Source organism: Castor canadensis, chromosome 10 (assembly GCF_047511655.1).
Source record: "Castor canadensis chromosome 10, mCasCan1.hap1v2, whole genome shotgun sequence".
Taxonomy (NCBI): domain Eukaryota; kingdom Metazoa; phylum Chordata; class Mammalia; order Rodentia; family Castoridae; genus Castor; species Castor canadensis.
In genome coordinates, this window is record NC_133395.1 from 142,918,972 (window position 1) to 142,941,354 (window position 22,383).

The 22,383-nt window shown below is 43.2% G+C and overlaps 1 protein-coding gene across 6 annotated transcripts in view; it reads left to right on the forward strand.

Annotated features, from left to right (window-relative positions):
- Pparg (peroxisome proliferator activated receptor gamma) overlaps positions 1 to 22,383 on the forward strand; it is a 124,757-nt gene that overhangs the window by 9,322 nt on the left and 93,052 nt on the right. For all 6 annotated transcript variants that reach the window (XM_074044443.1, XM_020177168.2, XM_020177167.2 and 3 more), the window contains exon 2: positions 11,812 to 11,884. The gene's annotated coding sequence lies outside the window, so the exon portion shown is untranslated. The remainder of the gene's footprint in view (positions 1 to 11,811; positions 11,885 to 22,383) is intronic.

The window sequence follows — 22,383 nt, forward strand, 5'->3', positions numbered from 1 at the left end:
AATACTCTTTATTTTAAAGTTTTAAAAGGTTTTTAGAAGTTTTGCAACAGCAATGCTAAGTGCTTCCTCTCTCTTCTGTCCACCTCCTGGGTGCTCGTGATTTAGTTCCTAATGCAGGCCAGTGCAAACTGCAACTACAGTTTCTAGATCTTAGTGCTTGTGGGTACAAGCACAAGCGATGGTGCCTCAAAAAAAATCCACTGAAGTCAAAGCTTTGTGTGGGATGCTGGGGACAGAACCCTGGACACCTAGCCACATCCCAGCCCCCATGTCTCATTTGGATGACCATTCTTTAATCAAATTATCATAGCTTTTCCCAGTTTCTGTATTCACAAGGTGACTACTATTTTAGTTTTGTTTTTAAGTTAACAGAAAATATCTTAATGACCCCTAGAATTAAATTCTGAACATGAATTGGGGGGAGGGAATAAGGAAAGCCAATTTTGGAGGGTTTCTATTGTGCATTCTCTTATGTACACAGGGCCATGGGAAAGTGAGGCCACCTCAATGCAGATGGAACCAAAACTTAGCTTTTGCAAATTTTACCCGTGCTCACCTGTTGAATTCCACACACTGCACACTTACTGAATGACTAGCTTTATCACACTGTGATCATTACAGGGGAGTCAAAGTCTGTCTTCCTAAAAACAGTTGTGTAAGTGGCGAGACTGGCGCTTTTAAGTCTGGAGATCACACATGCTGGCTCTTGAACCAGGCACTGGACAACGATGACCACAGCTCAGTCAAAGCTGAGAAAACGGCTGAGTGGTTTAACATGGTCCATCGGCCTGGTTGTGTCTTTCGGTCACCCATATAGCTTGCACCGTTCATGCCTCAGAACACTCTCTGATCCCAGCAAATACCCACACACCACTAATTTGTTTTTAGTTTGAACATTATAATTTCTAATGGCAGGTTGATTTTTCTCTGTCATACAACTTGGGTAGGAAATGTTTACTCTGGCCATCAGCTTTCTTCAGAAAATGCAAACTAGTTTTAGTCCTAGCTTAAGTAAAACCTAGTGAGAAGGCCGAGCTACTCAGAAATGAAATTGTATTCCAGATTCTGAAGTGCACATTGTATTTTCTGTGTCATGTCTTTGCATTTTTATGTTTAAGCAAAATTGTTCATTCCTGCAGGATAGGAGCATGTTGTAATTCTCATTCTTCTTGTCTATCTGCGAGCTGCATACCTTCCCTAATTTGTGGCCTGTAGCACAGGGGACAGGTGCATTGTCTGTATAGGTACTTTTCAACTCGATTTCATTTTAAGGACAGTTGTGTGCTTTCTCAGCATCACGTGTGTGTGTGTGACTCTCAGCGTGACTGTTGTCCACATTCACAGACTCCCCTAAATGGCTCTTTATACTTTTAGCTTATATTTTTATGGCACACAGTGATATGAAATTAACGCCAGAAGAAATGTCCATTTTGTTACTCCAAAGCAAGTGAAATGGGTTATGAAAGGAAAAAATGTTAATTATAGACTTCGGCATTCTATGTTGAATCTTTGAGTGAGTCGCCCTGGTCAGAAGAACAGGTTTTATGGTGGCCTGAGGGCCAGAGTAGTTTTACATTCTTGTTTCCAGGCTTCCAAGGCAACTGTAACCAATTCTGTTTAGAACTACAGCTGGAGAAAAGTTTATATGACACACTATACAAAATGTTACTCCGACTTACTATTCATGCAAAACGTAAAACTGGTTCCCTTTCATTCTTCTTGTTGTGATAGACAGAACAATGTCAAGTTCTGACCTATCCATTTGTTTATAATATATAAAATAATCTAACAGCTCAGCTATTTTATATATGAATATGGATCACAAGTGCTACCATAATTATTTAATAGTGAATCTCCTTTTACAAGGAAGATCTGTAATTATGAACAATCAAACTACCAGAGAAACTGATTTACATATAAAAGCAAAGCAAAAGGAGGAGACTTTTTTTCTGTGGCCTTGTGACATCTCTGGACACCCACTCTTCCTGTCAGCCTTCATCTGTGGATGCAGAATGAAGGTAGGAGTCTGTTTGCCAAAGAGCAATGCAAAGATTTTGCACCCTCTCCATACTTGGGCAACCTGCCATTTTCCTCCTGCTCCCACACCTGTTCAGATACCAGGGCAGAGAGGCGCCCCAGCGACACCGTGGATGCCTCTCCTTCAGAGAGGAAGGACACAGAATGGGGACAAGGTTGAGGCTTTCTCTCACTGGATTCTCCAGACTTCATTTTTCTTACTTTATAACCTTCTCATGAATTGCTGGTCACAAGAAATTAAACACCTGTCCAGGTAAGTTTGAGGCCCAAAGGAGACACACAGTCCTTAGCTGAGACCCTGTAATCTACTTGACTCCAAAGGGATACTGTTGAAATGGCTAACCAACAGTTTACAGGGCTGAAGTAAGGTAGAAAATGAATGTGGTGGAAATTCAGAGAAGGGCAAGATAGTGTGGAGTGGAGGGAGGGGGGTAGCCAGGGAAGACAGTCTTGTAGAGAAGACTTCAAATGTCCAGAGACTGACAGGATAGCCTTCAGAAAAAGTACTTTTTCAACTGTATAGAGAAGGAAGCAAGGGATCAAAGTAAGATTCCATTCAAATGGAAATACCCAGAGTAGGTCAGTCCATGGAGAAAGGAACAGATTAGTGGTTAGTTGCCAGGCGTGGAGAAAAGGGAAGGGAGTGACTGCTTAGTGAGTGTGGGATTTACTTTGGAGGTGATGAAGATGTTCTGGAAACTCCATGGGGGGAGGGTTAGTTGAACAGCTTTCTTTTTTCAGTGCTGGGGGTGGAACCCCGGGTCTGGTGTATGTGAGGCAAGTGCTCCGCACTGTGTCACACCCCAGCCCTGGTTGCACAGCCTTAACGACGCACTTGCCAATGACCCTTATCTGGTTATTACACATCATATATGTGTCTTGAAATGCCTCACTGTCCCCCATAAAAATGTCCAGTTATGTATAAATTAAAAGTAAAACTAAGCAGAACAATAAATTAGATCCAATGGATTCTACACTTGAAAACAGTTAATCTTATGGTCTGCGAATTTTACCTCAACAATAAAAGTTCCCTAACTTGAGATGGTCAGAGAGGAAGGGAAGAGAATCTCCAGTATAACAAAACAAAGTCTGGAATAATGAATAGTCGCCATGTTGGGGCACGTTGAAGCGATCAACCAGTTTGGAGAATGCCAGAAAAATGGTTGGAAAAGTAGATTTTTCGGTCAGATGATAAAGGTTCTGGAATGCAGGTGGGGGAGTGTGGGTTTATCTGGTGAGGACTGAGGAGAATTCCAGGTCTTCAGAAGAGGAGGTGGATGATCTAATCAGATGATTAAGCCAACAGTGGTTTGCAGAGAAGGCAGTCAGAAAGCTGGTGCAATGTCTGCACAGCGTGTGCAGGGCCTGCAGGAATGGAGGGGAAGGCCCCGAGAGCCCTGCTCTGCACTGTGGCCGAAGGGGTGGTGCCACTCCACACACCACTGGTTGCTGACCTGGCACAAGGGGGTACAGATTTGAGGATGTATTTAAACACTTAAAAGTCATGACATCAAGTGTGTGGGTTTGCATTTTATGAAAGTATCCATAGGAGGTTGAAAAGAAAACTTCCTTCTCTTCAGAGTCAGAGGAGCACAGCCCTAGGGATGGATGGAGTGAACTTGGTGGCTGAGTCCTGGGGGGCACTCATGGGGCACCCTCACTGTGTTCTGCTTATTGTGCTAGCCACAGAGACTATAGCAGTAAGACTGGTCCCTTCCCTTAGGGAACTGTCACATAGATAGGTCTTCTCCTTTGTCAGAGGACAGCTAGAAATGACAGAGGGCTAGTTTAGCTCAGTAGAGGGAGAGAGGACAGCTGTTCAGCCTTGGAAGAGAGCAAACGCTTTGTCGTTAGCCATCTTCACGCACACCCCAGTGACCGACCGTTTGTTAAGTCTTATTGATGAGAGAAATGGCCTGGGCGACTTAGAGGCCCGTGGAGCCCTTCCCTGTGACTGTCTTCTTTAACATCAACTTCCTGGAATACGTTCCCTTCATAACTAGCTGTCTAGCGTTCATGCACACTAAGTTTCTGGCCTTTTCATCAGCACTTGCAATTATGCTTATGTAGATGGAGATGGAAATTGGGTTTTGAACTGTGTCTTAGGTCACTTCCACAGTGGGGTATTTTTTTGTCTGTTATGGTACTGGGAAGCAAACCCAGAGCCTCCTGCACGCTAAGCACATGTTGGACCACGTAGCTGCACCCCGGCTGCTTAGTTCCCAAATTCTTTTTAAAGAAACTACTTTTCCCCAATGTCTTCTCAGCCACTCATTCACTTCCAATTTTAATATTTATAGTAAGTTCCTCTTTCACGTGACATTTTTCATAAGTAATACAAATTTCTGCAGAAGTGAGTTATATAAATCATAGACTACTGGTCTTAGTGTCCTGTGTTTTGATCCTGTGATGTAATGTCATGATTGAACAAGACCTCACATGACTACCCATTTGGGGATGTCTTTGGGATGCCATTTTGATGTGGGTGAAAGTTTAAATGAGTTTTATTGTTCAGACTACTTGACGTAGTTCTTACAAACATCAAGCCACCACTGGCACCATTTAGTAACTAGACTTACCACAGTTGACTTGCACTTCCGAGGAGCTGGGACACTGGGGCTCTTGTAGGAGTGAGAGCCTCAGTTAGTTTTGGGAGGAACTGTAGAATGTCTTCAACTTCTTTTTTTTTTTTTTTTCAACTTCTTTTTGTAAGGATTGTTTTAGTGCTTATGGTATCAGGAGAAGAAAAATGTTATCTGCTAAAGAAAAAAATTCCTTTTACCTCAAGCATAGTAAAATATTTTGTTAGAGGTGGCCTTTTTCATTGTGTGTTACTAAAACAGTTGATGCTTGTCACCAAACCATATGTGAAAATTTGGCATGTGCCTCCAACAGTGCCTGATAAGTAGTAAGTACGAAATAAATGTTTACAGAATATTGTTTTCTGGTGTGAATTGATAGTAGGCCAGACACTTCAAGGGATAAGACAGTGTGAGTAAAGTAGAGAAGTAGGAAGAATGTAAGTTTAGGGGAAAGAAAAGATAGTTTCCTTAATTTATATGTAATTATTAATGTGGAAACTTTCTGGCCAAGTAGTTTGGGTGGCTTCTTAATTTTTGCACAATACTTAAAATGCCAGTGATGACTAATTTTGATGTTTGTATCCAAAGGGAATAGCTGACCTTGACTACGGAGCCTCTCCTCTGTTTTCTACCTCCTTCCTTCCTGCCTTTATTCCCCTCTCCTTCCTCCTTTTTCCTCTCAGTTCTTTCACAAGCCACCATCCTTACATCCTGTCCTCCTCCCCCTTTTCATCACTAGTACCTCCTAAATTCTGCCCCGTTTTCCCTTCTTATTCTGTCTCTGATTCTCTTCCTGACATCTGCCTTCCTTTTCCTCTGTTTCCCCATGCCCACCTTCGCTCCCTTTGGTTAAGTCTTTATGAAATGCAAGCTATGGGTATTTTTATCTACTAACGACACGGTCAAATGTAGGGATGCTTTTATTTTGAATTATGTGAAATAAGTGTTTTTGTTGGTCTTTCTGAGACAGAATACAATGTGGTGGTAACCCTTCTGAGGTTCTCACTGATTTTTTTTTTTTTTTTTGAAGTACTGAATCATGAATCCTCAAATTGGCAGAAGGGGGTGGTAGGGCTTGGTGGGTAAGTCCTCGAACAGCACCTAGCTTGTCAAGGTCACTCCTGCCATCTTTATAAACTTCCTTTCTAGTGTCTTCTCCCCAGACAGCACAGATGGCAGATGATTCCTCAGTGTCATGATTTTTTCCTGTGTCTTCACATATGGAGTTACACAAGAGCTGGAATATTTGTCTGTTGTCTTCATCTGCCATTCCCCTTGTCGAGAACACTGCTAACAAATAGCAGATAGTTGCTGCTTTAATATTTCATATCTGTGGCCCCATCCAGCTTCCTAACCCTCAATGGCTCCCATAACTTTCTGGAGTTGTATCACTCATTGGGGTAACTTAGTTTACAGTCCACTTACAAATGTAACTGTGTAACAATTTCACACAGTTGTTCAGACAATGCTTTCTCCTGTGGTCTGTACCCTGTGGTCTCTTCCACACTTTAAATCCTTAGCCAAAGTATCGCTTAGCCATGCAGCTACAATCGGTAGTGACAACTAGTTATCTAGTGGAACTCTAACTCTGTGTTCTACTCTAGTTAAAACACACTACAGACGCCGGCTCATTGTTCTAACAACCGTGTATATCACCCATCTCACTGTTAAGGTCAGATGAAGAGAGACAGAGACAAAATAACTGCTGATGACAACACGAGCATTTGAACCCAGACAGTGTGAACCCGGCCACCTTGTCTTGTAAAAGAGCCTGATTTTCCAGTTTTGACTTTCCTTACCCCCCACCACCATCCCCCATATAACAAGTAGGGCCACACAAGTGCAGCCATATCCCAAGTTGGATTAGATTTCAACTTTCAATTGTTCTAGCTCGCTGCAAACCAGCTTTGTGTCTGGTAAACAGTAACTTTAAAGTATAGTACCTTTTCCTTCCCTCCTTCCTTCCTTCCCTCCTTCCTTCCTTCCTTCCTTCCTTCCCTCCTTCCTTCCTTCCTTCCTTCCTTCCTTCCTTCCCTCCTTCCTTCCTTCCTTCCTTCCTTCTTTCCTTCCTTCCTTCCTTCCTTCCTTCCTTCCTTCCTTCCTTCCTTCCCTCCCTCCCTCCCTCCTTCCTTCCTTCCTTCCTTCCTTCCTTCTTTCCTTCCTTCCTTCCTTCTTTCCTTCCTTCCTTCCTTCCTTCCTTCCTTCCTTCCTTCTTTCCTTCCTTCCTTCCTTCCTTCCTTCTTTCCTTCCTTCCTTCCTTCCTTCCTTCCTTCCTTCCTTCCTTCCTTCCTTCCTTCCTTCTTTCCTTCCGTCCTTCCTTCCTTCCTTCCGTCCTTCCTTCCTTCCCTCTTTCCTTCCTTCCTTCCTTCTTTCTTTCCTTCCTCTCTTTCTCTCTTACTCGCTCTCTCTCTCTCTCTCTCTCTCTCTCTCTCTCTCCCCTCCCTTCTTATTTTTTTCTTTTGGTGGTGCTGGAGTTTGAACTCAGGGCCTCACACTTGCTAGGCAGGTGCTCTACCACTTGAGCCACTCCACCAGTCCATTTTTGTTTTGGGGGCGTTTTTTGAGGTAAGGTCTCATGTTTATGCCTGGCCACCTAGATTGCAGGCCTCCTCGTATTTATTCTCTTTGTATTTATGCTTCTTGATGACAGGTGCCCACCACCACCTACCACCAGTTGAGATAGGGTCTCATGAACTATTTGCCCAGGTTGGCCTCGAACCATAATTAAATAGTAAAGTTTGTATGACTTGCAAAAATCTGGGAAGAATATGATTGACCCCTGTGGGGTCTGGCCTCTGTAATCAAGCTATCTGCTGTGGTAGAGGGGAACAGGGCAGTGGCAGATCCTCGTGCAGCTGTACCTCAGTACGCATGTGGTCGTCTCCAGGACCCTTCCCCTCAGCAGGCCCACATCCCAGATGCACAAGTCTCTGATATAAAGTGGCATAGTATTTGCATAGAGCCTGAACATTCTTATAGACTTTGAGTCATCCCTAGGTGACTTACGAGACCTAAGACAATGCAAGTGCTATGTAAATAGTTGTTACACTGTATCATTTAGGATACAAGTCTGTATACATGGTAAATTCACACATAATATTTTAAAAAATATTTTTTCAGCCTGTGGCTGGTTGAATCTGACTATGTTTAGTTTGGGGGAAAATGAGTCAGTTCGGCATGTTTGCATCTTCCCCACATACACCAAAGAGAATTTTAATATGATTAATATTCATATGAGTAATATGCCCTTTCATTAATCTTAAAAAAGTTGATCTTAGGGCTGGAAGTATAGCTCAGTGGTAAAGCTATAGCATGTGTGAGGCCCTGAATTTGAGCTCCAGCACTGGGGGGAAATAAGCAGGTCATCTTCATCTTCCAAGGTCAGTTCCTAGGCTGTTGTGATTCAGTTATTAAGAGAATAAGTAGAAAGGGGCTGGTCAGGAAATGCTGAAGATTTAAAGTCGATACATCTAATTAAGTGCTAGGAGGGAGACAGGTAGAGGAGATGGTCATGAAAAGAAGTGGGGCGAGAAGTGATGCTTGCGCTTAGGACAGACATCATGAAGAATGAGATTCCTTTTGAGGAATGGGGAGGGTCCAGTCGTGTGGTGGGTGGTGTTGCTTTGGCTCTCAGACAGAAGAGATGGGCTACCAGTTTGGGTCATTTTGAGTCTGAGATGCCTGAAGAACCTGGGGAGAGAAGAGTGCTCTGAAGAATGTTGGAAATACAGATGGAGAACTCTTGAGAGGAGTGGTAGCTAAAGGCTGGGGAGCTGTGTGTCTGTAGGTATTTATGGGTGAGAGTGCCATGGTCAGGCATAGAAGAGAAGAGCCAAGGAGGAACCTCCAGAACTCAAGCAGCAAAATCTCAGAACGGAGAGTTACCAGGAGGAGGGACTAGAAAGTAGTCAGATGGTGGGGTGAGGCTTCAGAGAAACTAGTCTCTGGATAGCCAAGAGGGAGACAGTTTCAACAGAGGAGGGAGCAAACATGGAGCCCGAGAGGCAGAGACAGTGGTGTGGAGTGGGAGCTGTAGAAGTCCTCTGTAAAATTTCAGGATTCTATTGAGTCAGTTGTTATGCAGACCTGTTAAGAATTAAGTGTATATACTTAGAACTAAACAGGTTGTGTTGAAAAGAAAGGTAACAAACACACAGACCACATGGCATACTTCCCATTGTTGAGATCAGTCATGCCCATTGTACGTGTGGTGCACCTCCTGCAGTGTTGCACCATCTCCCCCAGCTGTGCTCACAGACATCACGTTGCAATCGGTCACAATGGGAATGTTTACACCATGAAAATTGGCAACCCCTCAAATCAGAGCACTTTTCCCATAGCAGGAGGGTCAGTTAGGCATTTATTACCAGCACGCCATTGGAGAAATGTAGAATGGATTTAACAAGGAGTCAGCTTGTCACTTATACTTGTGTTTCAGGAGCAAGACTGGTAGCAACCACCACGATGGAGGGTGAAGGAGAGAAATATGGGCAAGTGACGAAATAAGTGTTCAGATGAGTTGGAGAATAATAAAGTTAGGCCAATCCTTGTTGATGGTGGGATTTATTTAATTATAGGGCTTACAGAGTATATATGGATTTATTCATTTCCCCCAAATGAGCAACATATGCAAATTTATTTTCTGGCGAAACCGTTTCTGTTGGAAAAGGAACTAGTTATTTATAGAAGATACCTCGGGAAATATTTCACAATTAAGACCATATTGCTTAAAAGTTTGAGAGAAATAGTCTCCTATTAAAATTTTCTTGGTGTTTTAAAGAAATATTATCTAGAGTGAACATTGACTCTTTTTTTTTTTTTAATGCTGGGTATTAGAACCCAAGGCCTTAATCAGGTGAAGCAAATGCCCTACTGCCAAACTCCATCCCAGGCTGAATGTTCAATTTTATTGAGCACTGTTGCATTTGTTTAGATAATCATATGCTTTATACTGACTTATTTGATAGGTTTCTGACATCAAATCTCCTTTGCATTTCTGATACAAATCCAACTCGATTATGATAGGTTATGTTCTTGCATGTTGAATTCTTTAATTAGCATTTTCTAATTTTAAATAAATAATAATAAGTAAGACTGATATTTTTCTGTGTTTTTGAGTCAGATTTTCATGTCGATATTATGATACTTTTGAAAACAGTTTGGACGTTGTATTTTTTAACTCATGAACAGGTTGTATAATAAGAAAATCACCTCTTTGTTGAAAATTTGGGTAAATCTAAATAGTAAAGAAGTAATTTTTTTTTGACAGGGCTGGGGATGGAACCTGAGATACACTCCCAGCCCCTCCGGGAAGTGACTCTTTGATAAGTTTTCAGTGATTTCCACTTTAATTCTTTTCCTATTTCTCAAGTCAATTTTTACCATTTATTCCATTTCTGACAAATTAATCTGAGTAAATCACTCTTGGCCTGCATTATTATCTCCTTAGGTTCTAGTACAGTCCCATGTCACATACTCAGCAGTGGAACGAGTAGGCATGAGCTGTCCTTGTCTACTGTGAGTTTTGCTGAAGAGTGGAACATCTGACTGTCATGACCCTTGCAGCCCGGTTCCCAGGCTCGAGGGGTAGGTGGGGGTTACCATCTAATGACACGGTGTGGTTCTGAGTGGATACAGGAAGGAGGAGCTGACCTGAGCCAAGGGAGAGGGCTTGGGAAGAGGTGACAGAGATCTGCCTGCCTCTGGAGGTAGTAGGAGCCACCCTGTTTTCTGTTGGACCCACTCTTGGGGTCCAAGTGAGGAACAGATAGCAGTTTGCACTTGTTTACTTTCTTCCTGTCTACTTTATGAATTCAAAGGGAAACTGAGGCACAAGCCAGAGAAAGCTAACAGGGCTTAATCTTATCCTGGGGTCAGTATTCTTTGATTTTTTTTCAGGTAGTCATTTTATCAAAAATTTACTAACATTGTTTTCTTTCATTTCCCCATACTTAGACCTTCTTTTGCCACTGCCTTAAGTGTTTGAAAAAGCCCAAGTGCAGCTCTCGTAGATAAGGCGTTTGTTGTGCGTCCGACGTGGTTTATCTGATGATCAGTGCCTGTGTGGACGCTCCTTTTGCTTTTGACAAGTCACTTGGTGTTTATGTAAACTGCTGTGCTATGGGTCAGCAGTGACAGGCAGAAAACAAAATCGTTACTTGATGATTGGTACCGATTTGCCATTGAGAGGTTTCCAGCTTCTGAGCAGAAGCGCTCACAAGGCTGGGAACACAGACAAATAAACAAGCAAAGTACACTGGCTGTAACTCATGTCGTTTCATATTAGAAATGACAGAATGGGAAACTGTTTATCTTCATGAACTGTCACTTTCATGCTGGTAGCGAGTCATTCCTGTGAATTTCAGATTGAAAGGCGCAGAGGACAGAGCAGGACTTGGATTTATGGGGGTGGGACCTGGCTCTGCGGGCCTCCTGACAAGGCTTTTGGCACCAGAAGCTGTTTTGTCTTTATGGGATGCACTATTCTAGGATCCCCAAGCCCTTCATAAGAGACAAGGATGTGAATCACTTATGGAGACAGTTTGCTCTCTGGATCCCTCTGAAAACCCAGCTCCATGTGGGGTATGCTGCGCCTGCCAGGCCTAACCAAGTCTACACTGCTGTGAAATGCACGTGAAATTGTGCCTGCACAAACTCCAGCTCCACAGTGGGCAATTCTGCTAAATGTGTGTCTTTGTGTGTGTGTGAGTGTGTGTGTGTGTGTGGTGCAGGGGATGGGACCCAGGCCTCACCAATGCTAAGCAAGGGCCCCAGCTCTGAACCACACCCGCACCTCTCAGACCTTTGGAAGTTACTAATCCCTAAGATCTCCTTTCCCCTAAGTCTGCACAGTGATGCAGGTGTCATTATTCATTTGACATATGAGGGAGATGAGGTAAAAGGCTTTGCCTCGTGTCAGTGTCCCAACTGGGAAAGTAGGAGAAGTTAATTTAATACGCGTCTCTTTCATGAAATAATTTCAAGAGGGTTCTCCAGCCTTGCCTGAGTCATTTGGTGGTTTGTCGATTACCTCTGGAGAATGCAAAGCAAAATCGGCTCAAGGAAAGCAAATAATCAGGATGAAATCAACCGAGAAAATTCACTTCTGCGCTTGCATTTTGGCAGCCAGGTTGTCTGAGGATTTTGAATATGCGTGTATATTGATAATCTTGTTTCTTTTTAATTTGTTCAGATTGGAAGAGGCCAACTGTGAACCTCAGATACACAAGAAGGTCATTTTCTCAAACAGGAGACGTCTGTTAACGGTAGGTAAATCAGAATTTATTATATTGAATTTCTCCTTAAACAGATGCCTTTTAAATGACATGCCAATTCTTCACAGTATTTTATCGTAAGATTTCTTAGAGAGCTTTTATTTTTGACTGTCACAGAACTTGCTGCTATGAAAATTACTAGTCAGAGTTCACGGTAACATATTTGTCTGAGACAAAACAAAGATAGGAAAATGACCTAGAAGTTGACTTAACAGTAAGTCTCTAATAAGCCTTTTTCATAGTCCTCTGATTTTTGTACCCAAGTAATAATTGCAAGTTCATTATTTTGCCTTATTATGATGCTTAGAATTAAGATAAAAATTGAAATATCTTGCCTGGTCCCCACGGGCCATGCACCCATAATCTCTGTCACAAAGAAGAAAATCTAGAAGATTTCCGAGTCATTGCTCGTAACCCACATTGAAACTGCTCCTTCCCCAGGACTGACAAGACTGGGATGAAATTTCAGCGCTGTGGGGAGAGTTCTAGAAAGTTTACCATTGAGAATTTAAATGTCTGAGGCCTGATCCTAGGGTTCTAAGGCAGGGCTGAGTCTGCAGACGTGTCTGGGGAAGGAGGGCGATAGATCTCTGTCAGGGTTTACCTATTTTGCGGACTATTGATTACAGTCAGTAAGGAAAGTCAAAGGAAGGTTCATGTTCCTGAAATCTGTAGAGAAATCCATAGTATTGAAAAACTACCTGTCAGATCCACAGATACAGATAGGAATGCAGAGTGTGCCTGGGCGAGGTTAGCACTTGGGCACGGGTTCCTCCGCTCTGTCTCCTGAGCGGGCAGAGAAGCAGTGCCTCCCCAGGAGCACACCAGACTTTTGGCTTCCAAATGCCATTTTTCCTTATAAGAAACCAGAGCTCTTTGGAGAAGTGGTTGGTCACCAGCCCAGGGCTCCAACAACACAGCATGAGCCTGGAGGACTTTGTGCTGCCAGAAGTGGTTTGGCTGGGAGCTGAGAGAGCCACCAGTGACCAAAAGCTGGGACAGTTTAAGCAATAAAACAACTAACTATAGGACTGGATTATAACCCCCAATAAAAATATATATGTTCAGACTGATAGGAAGAAATCTGAGTAAGTAAATAAGTGAGGGTGCAGAGGGGGAGAAGCCTTCCTCACAGAAGAGCTTAAATTCATCAATGTGAAAGGAAGGAGGAAAATAGAGAAGTGTTGGAGAACCAGAGGACACCAAAAGAAGTGGGCAGGTGAGGGTGTAAGGAGATGCCAGTGTATTTGCACAACCTCAAAGGATTTCCCCCACACGAGTATTCATTACAAAAGGGGGCAGACTAACTTTACAGTGATGAATCCTGGCAGACACCACTGTAACCCAGCAACCAAGGTCATTACCAAGGGTAAGAAGACATACCCAGCTCATCCGTCCCAGGCAGGATGTCCAGAGAAGGGCACAGCAAGCCTGTCCTGCTCTTCTCCAAAGCCCGTGGCCTCAGCTGAGTCACGGGACAGCTTTAGACAAGCCTAAATTGACAGGCATTCCATGAAATACCTGAACAACTCTCCAGTGTTGTCGGGGACACAAGGGACAAGGAAGCGTGAGCTGGAGCCAGCCGAAGCAGGGAAAGCTGGGGAAACACAAGGAAGGTGGTTATAGTGTTGTGGCACCATAACCACAAAGACAGTAGAGTGTGTTCCTGGACGGGACACTGTCTTTGTGACTTTTCTGTAAATCTTAAATCATTTCAGAGGCATAAGGGTTTAATTAATCTTCTTTATGGTGTTGAGGATGGAACCCAGGGTTTTGCACATTCTAGGTTAGTGCTGTACCACCGAGCTACAGGCATAGCCCCCCAAATGTGACATTTTTAGCGGGGGTCGTGTCTCACGTGGCAGAGCACCTGCCTAGCAAGCTCGAGGCCCTGAACTCAAACCGCAGTCGCCAAAGAAGTTTTCTGAAGTCACTAATCACTCTCCTTTGGTTTTTACTAATGTATGGAATGGAGTTTCTGCTCTTTTGTGGGTCTTAGAACAGAGCCAGGTGGATGTGAGTTGCATGTTCACTTCTGCCCTCCCAGGCTTTCTGGTTTGTTTCTTAAGCTCTGTTTTAAAATTTCCTTCTTAGCCCTTATATTTATCTACTTATTTTTTGGTGGTGGAGCTTGAACCTAGGGCCTCCCACATGCTAAAAGGGTGCCCTGCCACCAAGCTATGCCTTCCACCATGTTAAATTCTTCATACACACTCCATCCAAGTCTGGTCTCTATTTAACCTACTGCAGAACCCCCAGAAGACCTGTGAGCAGGGTAACTCCCTGAGTGGGGGTATAGCTCAGTGGGAGAGCATTTGCCTAGCAAGTAGGAGGCCCAGGGTGTGAGACCCAGCCCCAGTGGGGAGACCCAACTCCATAAACCTCTGCCTCCTTGGGAACCATCTCTTAGCAATTCTATGGAGTATGAATGTTCAAACCAGAACTGTGAGAGTTTTGATCTCACTAATCATCTCTTGGTCCACCAATCTGCATCACCCTTGATAAGATTTGACCAACAATTTAGGGTTAGGAGTCTTACAGTTGAATGGCGAAAGGAAAGACTTGGTTTGGGGCAAAATATCTGGGAGTTCTGTAACATAAGTAGTAGTTAAGGGAACTTAGATGCAGAATGAAATCAGTCATACTGTTAAGTTTGCTTGAAACATTGATTTAACTTTAGAAAAGCCTTGGCGTTAAAAATAGGAAGACCAGGGTTGAGAAGTGGCTCAAGTGGTAGAGCACTTGCCAAGCTTGTGAGAGGCCCTGGGTTAAATCCCCAGTACCACATAAATAAGCAAATAAATGAATAAATAAATAATACATACATACATACATACATGCATACATACATACATGGAAAGGCTAAACTCTTAAAAGAGCAAACTTTTGTATTTTGGCCTCTGAAAATGAGTGGTTGGGACTCAGTCGTTTGTGCGTGAAAAATGACATGTTGAGTATTTGGAATTTGACCCTGAGGTTTTTTGTTTGTTTTTTTTTTTTTCCTGGCAACTCTCTTGAATGTTCAACCAATTTAGTAAACTCTAATTCGTTCACAGCTTTTAGGGAAAACAAGGATAGCAGAAGACAAACTGAAGGCGGTCAGAGTCATAGAGACAGAACATAGGATGGGGGGCACCAGAGGTTTTCAGTTTTGTAAAATAAAAAAGTTCTTGAGATTCTGGCCACTGATCTACACCTTAAAATGAGTAAGTAAGTAAAAATGGCTAAGGTGGCAAATGTTACGTTGTGTATATAATTTTACTACAGTAAGAGGGAAGTAAAGAAGTAGCAGAAGTCTGCAGCAGTTAACCTCCATCTCTTTGCAGGGTGACCAGCCATGAGGACAGTGTCTGTGTAGGAACGTCTATCCTCAGGAAGCTTTTTTTTTTTTTTTTAATCTAGAGATGATTCTCTGGCTTTTAAATGGCCCCCTCTACTATAAACCATGAAGTTAAAAGCAGCCTGGTACAGGAAACAGCAGAGCTGGGGTGGCTGGGAGTTACTGGTGGGGTTAATTTATAACTAAGACAAATGATTCTGTAAAAAGAAGAAAAGCCCTATAAGAAATATGGTAACGGATGGTAAAGGAGAAAAGGGCTTAGATAAAGATATCTGAACTCGTTTGGTACCAGTGATTTTATGACTGAGGAATTCAGTTATAGGTGTGCTGGGTAGAGCAATCACAGTTCTATAAATTACTAATGGACACAGAGATCTTAGCATGTTGTGTGTGTTCTGGGGCGGTCAGCAGGCCTGCCGTCCACACACAGCTCTGCCCAGCCGTCCTGCTGCCTCTCAGCCCAGGCCTCAGGGCTGAAACGTGCATCACGTGTGCTGTTCAACCCTTCAAAGGTGTGGCATACGGAAGCCAAAGTAGGAACCAGCACAAATTTTACTTCTGAATTTTGGCCACTGAGTTTAATTTTTTTACTCCCTCCTTCTCTCCCTCCTTTCCTCCAGTCCCTCTCCTTTTCTTTCTATTAGAGATTGGACCCAGGGCCTGTATTTCACATGCCAAGGACATGCTTTACCATGGAATTTCAACCCAGCCTTACAGTAATTTCTTTTAAAAGATTTTTTTTTAGCAGTACTGGGGTTTGGACTCAGAGTCTCACACTTGCTAGGAAGGCACATTTACTGCTTGAGCCGTGCCTCCAGCCCTTTTTGTGATCGGTATTTTTGAGATAGGATTTCAAGAACTGTTTTCCCAGGGCTGGCTTTGAACCATGATCCTCTCAATCTCTGCCTCCGAGAGTAGCTGGGATTACAGGCATGAGTCACCGTGCCCAGCTCTTTTAAACCATTTTTACAAAGCGGTGATGGCATGTTTAGAAAGATCACAGTCACAGGAAACTACTCATACCTCATAGCTTCTCCCAGTTCTTGGTGACGCGTGCATGTTTTACTCCTGGCAGTTTCCTGTTCTCAGCATTTCCAGTTTCTTTTGCGGTGAGATTGTGTCCATTGTCCCTGTTTACACATAGCTTTGGGGTTATGGCGATATGCTCTTCCATCTTAGTGGTATCACCTAATTTCGTAAGCCAGGTTTTAGGTGGTTTCTAGTGTCTTTTAATTTTTTTAATTTAATTTAATAATTTTTTTTATAACTGGGTCTTGAACCAGATCTTCGCACATGGTAGGCAAGCCCTCTACCACTTAAGGCGCACTCTCAGCCCTTTTGCTTTACATTTTGTTTCTGAGATAAGGTCTCGTTAATACTAACTTTGCCTAGGCTGGCCTAGAACTGGAGATCCCCCTGCCTTTGCCTCCCAGTAGCTGGGATTATAAATATGCACACCCATGCCCAGCTAGGTTTTTTTTTTTCAATCACGAAACTATTGTGCATTCTTATACTATTATGTACCATGCACATCTTTAGGCACCTGTTTCATTTAATTTAAAATTTTGTTTTCTTCTGATAAGTTGCTAGGAGAGGAATTTGTGAGTGAGAGTGCTTGAGCAATTGTATTACTGCTGCTTTGTTAGTTTTTATGTCACTGCAAGCTGGCCTGAGGATGTAGCAAATGAACAAAACCTGCAAAACATCCATGTGTTAATTTAAATGAATCATCCTTCTCTTGAGGCTTTGTGTGTGTGATGGTGGAGGAAGGGTGGAGAGTGGCAAGCTTCACAGGGGACTTAGGGATCAGATTACACTGGTGGTTTTTGTTGTTATTAAATGAAACCTGCTTTACAGCAAGGAGGCTGCAGATTATTTCCTGAGGCTATGCAAATTTAAACAAAATATAAAGATTGCATGTACTACAGGCCTTTGTGGTTTGTAGATCCTTGTGTTGCTTGTTACTAGAGGAAGGACTGACTGCTTTTGGAAATGCAGATTTACAAAGTAGAACTTCCATGTAGGTGGATATAAATCAACTTAAAAAATATTCATTTAGCCAGCTGTGGCGGTGCATGCCTGTAATCCTGGCATTGGGAGGCTGAGGCAGGGAGAGGCTGGGGAGGAGTGGGGCGAATTAGCAAGAACTTGTCTCAAAAAAAAACAAGCCATGTCTACAATACGGAAGAAGTCTCCAGCCTAGTGAGGGCACACGTGGTTCTTTGTAGCTTCTGGCAATTTATGTGTTGGAAATATTGTGTATAAATTGTAACAGAATTATGTAACGAGAGCTTACTCCCGAGGCAGCGGGGAGCAACTGTGATCGCTTTCATTTTATTTTATTCTCCTTTGGTATTTTTGTCCCCTTTAAGCTCATGAACGTGTTGGCTAGATCCTGTGTCTTGAATCATTTAAATTATTTGATATTTTTAACCTTTTACACTCCCAGTAGTCAGGACATAGGAAATTAAGTGACGTAAACATCTTTAATAGTCTTTAAAAGTCTTAAGACTTGGTCACTGGGACAAGGAACAATTAGGAAGAAATTTCAGGGATAAACTGTGATGGCGTCATGACTTGCTTCCTTCGTTAGCAGACCGCACAGCTTTCTTCTCAAACCAACAACACAGAGCGAGGTCTCCTGGTAAGAGCTCAGTTTCTCTGCATCACAGGAATATCTGTTTCCCTAGGTCTGCTCACTGTAATTTGGGATTGCTATTTTTCTTATCTGCGAAGGAAGTACGGCAGCTCCCACTGGGGAAATACCATGTTAACTTGATCCTAAAATAGGAAATCTAAGGGAAAGGTCACATCCTAATAACTTGTGCAAATCCAAATTCCCATGGAGCTTTGAAATCATGGTGTAGGAGTAGGGTACAACAATGTGTCATTGAATTTCTTCCAGATCGTGTCTCTCACAGGAGCGCCGTGCATGCAGAAGTAACCCCTGAAGTATAAATACGATTGTAGGACCGAATTTTTTAAAGCAATCTCTTATGAATATCCAGAGACGTGCAGCATGGCTGATAAACCACAAAACCTTTTTGTTGTTGTTGTCACTTTCACGGGAAATAGAAGGTTTATTACTCAGGAAGCATCATACTAATTACATATAATGAAAAATATTTTTACTGTTGCCATATAGAAGCTCAATACTCAGCTTGTTTCTAATGCCGACCTCTGCTACACTTTGCAAGCACTCTCCCTGGGGATAGAATTCAAGGGCAAGTCACTGTTTTAGGAGTCAGGTGACTGGGCTGTGGTCTCCTGTCAACTGGCCATCTCTTTCAAACTTCAGACCTCAGTTTCCTTATCTGTCAAGCAGGGAGGTGTTTATTGTGAGGATCAAGAAAGACCAAATATTGAAAGGACTTAGGGCAATTTTACAGTATTTACTTGTCTTCTGGGATTACCATAATCGTTACCTTTGCTTATTTTTAGTTTTATTTTTATCTTTCCCAAATGAAGAAATCAAAATAGAGAGAATTCAAGTAACTCATTTTGTCCTATTCAAGCCCTTATCCCGCCCGTTACTGGTCAACCTTCAGCCATTATTGGAGAGGATGGGATTTATGTGGAACCGCTCCTTAACCTGAGCGCAGATGGCATATTTAGCAGGGGTCGGGGAGGGTTGTCTCCTAGCGTTTACCGGCTCTCTTTGGGGATGCATTGTCAGAAAGGTGTCTTAGCTCTTTCTCTCTCTGCTGCTTTCGAGGAATGTGCGTCACCATTCCTGTGGCTCTGCTTAATTATTACAAATTAAGTTGAGCAGAATATGTTTTGTTTTGTTGTTTTCTCTTTTGACCTACTGATATTTCTTCCCTTTGTGCTGATAATGTGTTTTTTAGTAGTTTAAGATTTGTATGAACTGAGGCTGTGGCTTAGTGATAGAATGCTTGCCTAGCATGCCCAAAGCCCTAGGGTCAATCCCCAACACCATAAAAAAAGATAAGATTTACCCGCAATGAAATAGTACCATACAATAAAAAATAAATTTATTTTGGAGCTGGAGGTGCAAGGCCCTGGATCGATCCCAGCACCAAAACAAAACAAAACTCACTTGCTTACTTTCTCGTGTGTGTGGTGTGAGTCTGAGAACCTCTTCAAAGTCTTTTGAATCTCTTCCTTCGGGAAAAGCGCTAAGCTCCTCCGGGTGTTAGCTATTACAACGTCACCTGCCACACGAAAAGCATGAGGCAGAGGCGAGGCTCAGGGTGCCTGTGACCTTGGGATCACAGGAGGCCATCACTCTTCTCAAAGGCCCTGTAGCTCAGAGAGCGCCCCTGAAGGACAGCTGGCCTGGAGAGTGGCAGCTGGCATGTGGCAGAGTGACGTGACTTTTCCCTGAGTGATCCATGGAGGTTAGGAAAAGCCTTGGCCAGGCATGCGCTTACTGTGTGAAGCCACCAGACTTGGCCACAGTGAGTAAGCGCTCCTGGGAGAAACCTTCCCGTCTGCGGGCCACTGAGCTCTGCCACCTTCCTCACCTGGCTCACCTGTCCGCCATTGCCAACTGAGCCTCTGGTCCACAGAGCTGCTTTTTTCTTTTCTTTACTCCTCCTCCTGTCCTTCTGTCCCTGTTCCCTCTTCCCCTCTCCTCTTCTGCTGTCTTTCTGAAACTCCATACTGTTATTTCACCCCCTCAAGAAGGGAGTGTCAGAGGCTTCATGGTAACCCTCAGCTTCCCCCTTCAGGGTCATCACTGTCCATGGCTCAGACCCCAGACAATCTGCTCAGTGTTCCTATCACCACAGTGAATTCTATGGTTTTTTTTTTTTTTTTTTTTGGCAGCTTTGGGGTTTGAACTCAGAGCTTGTTAGGCAGTGCTCTGTCACTTGAGCCACTCCACCAGCCCTGTTTTGTGATGGGTATTTTTGAGATAGGGTCTCAAGAACTATTCGCCTGGGGCTGTCTTCAAACTGTAATCCTCCTGATCTCTGCCTCCTGAGTAGCTAGGATTACAGGCATGAGCCACCGGTGCCCGGCCACAGCTCTGAATTCTTGCCTAGACCGGCCCAATCATGTCATCTTGTGGACATGAGTTAGGTTTTTATAGTGGCTTCTTGAGACTAGACTGTTGATTGCTTGACATAATTTCTAGCAAATACCATGCAAGGAGTAAAACTGTAATGTACTTGAAGTTAAATTATTCAGATGTAGTTTTATTTCTACTAAGCATAGTCTTCACTGTGAACTTCTTTTTAAACTTACCAACCTCAGATGAACAGCTACAAAGTTGAATTACTTCAGGACAAGACTGACACGTACAGGTTCTGAAGTGCCAAACCCAGAACTTTCTGAGAACTACCATAACAACCCAGGTAGGAAGTGCCACACGCCACGTGTCAAGTTGCTGTGTGAAACACTTTCAGACCGAGTGCCAGTGTGTGTGCCGTGTACACGAGCCTCGGGCTTGCGCTTGGGCTCCTGGCCCCAGGGTCTCTTCTCACATGTGCAGATATTCCAAAATCTGAAGAAATCCAGAGTCCAAAGCACTTCCGTTCTCAAGAATTTCTTTATCAAGAATGCTTAACCTGTATTTACAATTTCATAGATTTAGCCTTTGCGTGGATCTTTTTCTTGTTGCAAATATTGGAAACAGATTCGTGTTCAAAGAGTATCCAGCTACCTTCCCAGCACTTTTCAGTCTGTACAGCTCAGGAATGAGGACCAGTCAGTTTCTGTGCACTTGAAGCAGGTCCTAAGTCAGGTAAGGGCCAGCAGAGCAAATGAAATTCAGATTCTTTTGGTTCCTATTTGTATTGTCAGTCTACTTTTATAGATCCGGCACTAGTTTATTAATCTAACTTATTAGATTAATTCTAGATTGTCTAGAATTAATCTAAGAATCTAGAACAATTTCTCCTTCACGGTTTTATTATATACAAATGAAAGGATTAAGAGACAGAGCTGCACTGTGGGTGACTGGGGAAAACAGGGTGGTGACAGCTACTAGAAGAGGGCTCACGCTCAGACCGAAAGCATCAGTATCAGTGTCATCAGATGCTCCTTGGGAACCCTAAGGAAAGCCATGGATACATGGGAAGGAAGAGGTCGGGAACTCAGGAGTTGGGAGTTTCAGGGCATCATAGACACAGCAGAGAGTGAGTGAGGGGTCTGACTTGGTTGAGGTCGCATTGTGGAGCTTGAAGATTTGACAAAATCCGTGTTTGGGAAGGACAGCAGAAACAGATCTCTAGGATTTACAGTTTGGTGACTGAATAAAAATAAAGAGGATGAGAAAAAGTCAAAAAAATGACTGTTTGCCTGATGGAGAAGGATATGGGAAAAAAAGGAACTATGTGGGGGGGCTGTGTTTGAGGTAAGAAAGGTGAGCTTGATTTTGGACGTGTTGAAGTTGCAGTAGAGGTGGACTTGCTAAGTACAAATACCCAGGGCCATGTGAAAATGCATGACCTCTGAACCTCGCCACCCCCCACCCCCCCCCCCCCGGTTCATTTAGATGTTACCAGCCTTCGTTGCAGAAGGTAGCGAGAGCAGAGGCCTTAAGAAAAAGAATTGAGAGTGGTAACAGGAGTGTTTTAAGAAGAATGTTTCTTCAGCACCTGGTACAGTGTTAATTACTTTAAATAGACTACTTTTTTTTTTCCTTTTTCTTTTATTATTCATATGTGCATACAAGGCTTGGTTCATTTCTCCCCCCTGCCCCCACCCCCTCCCTTACCACCCACTCCCCCCCTCCCTCTCCCCCCCTCAATACCCAGCAGAAACTATTTTGCCCTTATCTCTAATTTTGTTGTAGAGAGAGTATAAGCAATAATAGGAAGGAACAAGGGTTTTTGCTGGTTGAGATAAGGATAGCTATACAGGCGTTGGCTCACATTGATTTCCTGTGCATGTGTGTTACCTTCTAGGTTAATTCTTCTTGATCTCACCTTTTCTCTAGTTCCTGGTCCCCTTTTCCTATTGGCCTCAGTTGCTTTTAAGGTATCTGCTTTAGTTTCTCTGCGTTAAGAGCAACAAATGCTAGCTAATTTTTTAGGTGTCTTACCTATCCTCACCCCTCCCTTGTGTGCTCTCGCTTTTATCATAGTCCAATCCCCTTGTTGTGTTTACCCTTGATCTAATGTCCACATATGAGGGAGAACATACGATTTTTGGTCTTTTGGGCCAGGCTAACCTCACTCAG